The sequence below is a fragment of the Hippocampus comes genome, unplaced genomic scaffold, assembly GCF_001891065.2.
Source record: "Hippocampus comes isolate QL1 unplaced genomic scaffold, H_comes_QL1_v1.1 scaffold85, whole genome shotgun sequence".
In the NCBI taxonomy this organism is placed as follows: Eukaryota; Metazoa; Chordata; class Actinopteri; order Syngnathiformes; family Syngnathidae; genus Hippocampus; species Hippocampus comes.
In genome coordinates this window covers 3,674,126-3,676,905 of record NW_017805540.1, presented here as the reverse complement: position 1 = coordinate 3,676,905, position 2,780 = coordinate 3,674,126, and the positions used below count along the sequence as shown (strand labels likewise).

General features: G+C 42.3%; 1 protein-coding gene across 3 annotated transcripts in view; it reads left to right on the top strand.

Annotated features, from left to right (window-relative positions):
* spidr (scaffold protein involved in DNA repair) overlaps nt 1-2,780 on the top strand; it is a 46,806-nt gene that overhangs the window by 34,628 nt on the left and 9,398 nt on the right. The gene's annotated exons all lie outside the window — the stretch shown is intronic.

The window sequence follows — 2,780 nt, the reverse complement described above, 5'->3', positions numbered from 1 at the left end:
GGCGGCCCGATCTTTCCTCTAGTGTGTGTGTGTGTGTGTGTGTGTGTGTGTGTGTGTGTGTGTGTGTGTGTGTGTGTGTAGTTATTTTGAAGATTGAAACCCACAATTCAGCATCCTAGAAAATTTTCAGCGCAATTTTTTTTTTTTTTTTCCAGAAATGAGTTCAGATTTGGCCCTCTGAAAATTATTTTTCGTTTGGTAATTAATCTTTCACATATGAGTATGACTGGTCAAATTGAAATACTGAAATACATGAACTGTTCTGGGCGCCCCAGTGATCCAGTGTTTAGTGCGTCAACCTCACAGTGCAGAGGTCGTGGGTTCGATCCCGGCTCCGGCCTTCCTGTGTGGAGTTTGCATGTTCTCCCTGGGCCTGCGTGGGTTTTCTCCGGGTACTCCGGTTTCCTCCCACATTCCAAAAACATGCATGACAGGCTGAATGAACGCTCCAAATTGTCCCTAGGTCTGAGTATGAACGTGGATGGTTGTTTGTTTCTGTGCCCTGCGATTGGCTGGCAACCGGTTCAGGGTGTCCCCCGCCTACTGCCCGAAGATGGCTGGGATAGGCTCTAGCACCCCCCGCGACCCTTGTGAGGATGAAACGGATCAGAAAATGGATGGACGGATGAACTGTTCTACCATATTGTAATGTATGAAGTTGTACCTGTCAAGCTGGGTACCTGTGGTGTCAACCTTTCACATCAATCTCCCAGTAAATACCAACTCCCGCCAATTTGAAGCGGCATATTTTGTTCAAATGTCAAGCGCGTGACCACGTACAAGTCAGGCACGAGGCGTCTTTGGCACCCACAGTGGCAATGCGGCTTACTCATGTTGCCATCCTGGTGGGGAGCAACACCCCCCCCCCTCCTCCCTGCCTCCCTCCCTCCGTGAGGAATTTCTGTCGAGTACTGCGTGTGTAACGTAAATCCAAATAAAAAGTTCCCCAAAACAAAAAGATCCAACCCGTTTATAGCGAGCCGGCTTGGTAGCGTGCTAAAAATTAATGAGGGGCTTGCCACCTGTTTAAATACAAAACTCAAAATTACTTGAAGATGAACCTGACAAGTGTGGCCGCAAGCATTGTTACTCATGCTGAAGCAGTCTCACTGGACTCGAATGGGCTGCAGAACCGGTTGCCTACAAAGGGACGCCTTTGATTACGAGGCTGACTAAGTCGCTGATAAGACGGCAAAGTACACAGATGAATGAGCAGCATTCACCGACTACCGTGAACTCCTGACGACACATTTCTTCCCTTTTTTTTCTTTTCTTTTCTCCCTTCCAACAGTTTCGGTTTGACAGCTCGAGCATGTTCAAGCATGAGTCGTCTGTCATTGGGAGAGATTAACTCTAATCAAGCAGTACAAATATGTCACATGTCATTTTCTAAATTGTTTTTTTGGGGCCACAAGTCATGTTTTTTTTTTTTTTTTTTTTGGGGCTGTAACGCTATACTTTCAGTAAAAATAAACTCAAATCATTTCAATGGATTTAAACTTGGCTGTACTTTCCCCTTCAGTTTTTGACAATGTATAGAACAAAAATGACCCCAAAAAAATCTAATCAGGTCTTTGAGACCTTAATCATTGTAAACTGCATATCGGATTGGTCATAACGCGGTTCAGGCCGTGTACACGTTAAACAAACATCTAACTTTGTTTGTTTTTTGCAAGACGAGAATGCAACGCACTGAAATAAATTGCTGTTTTGGTGACAAAAAAATACCGTAATTTCCGGACTATAAGCCGCGACTTTTGTCACACGCTTTCAACTCTGCGGCGTATTTCATGAAGCGGCTTATATAAAGACTTTTCTAACGGCTGCCTGTGTACCGTCTTTCTTTGTAAATATCTCATGTTACAATATGGGCACCTGCGGCTGATACACAGGTGCGGCTTATGTGTGTACAAAATATTTTTTTCCTTTAAAAATGTAGTGGTGCGGCTTATAATCAGGTGCGGTCTATAGTCCAGAAATTACGGTAATTGAAAGAAATTCCACATCATTGTTTTCTTTAAGCACGAAGCATTTCTGTTGGTCTCTCTTAATGTACTTGAGTTGCAATACCTTATGTTTACTTTGTAACAGCTGCAGCTGTTGTGAAAGCGCAATATAAATGAGGATGTATTGTATTGTATTATGTAAATTCCTAGGATATGCTCCAACTTAATTTATTTAGGTTGAATAAACTGAATTTATTCCGAGTCGTGTAATTTCTTTATATACCAGTCGGTGAGGAACAAGCAGAACATGCAAGCTCCACATAGGAAGGCCGGAGCCTGCATTTCAACCCTCAACCTCAGAGTCCTCTGTGAGGCATTTGAATCCAAGCAATATCGCCCCTGCAAAAGGCACATTTGTCAAGTTTTCCACCACTGTTCTCGTCCACACTTGTGATGACGTCTCAGCAGAGACGTGTGATTGCCTCGTCTCATTTCAACTTGAATGCGTCTGTTCAATGGAAATGTGACCAAATTTCATGCAAATTCCACTTGCGAAGTAATTGATTACCATTTACATGTTATTTCAGTAACAAGCAGCCAATATCCCTGTAAATGTGCAAAAATGAGGTAAAACTCTAAATTCAAAACTCATAATTTTGTAAAATTTTTTTTTTATTTATTATTTTATTTATTTTTTTTTTTTGCAGGACCGGGGTTGCTACACGAACCTCACAATTTTTGTAGCCCTAGATCAAAGTTACCAAGATAGAGCTCTGCTAAATCTCGGGAGGGGCTGCTACAGACTTTTTTTTTTTAAACTTGTGTACGACGACT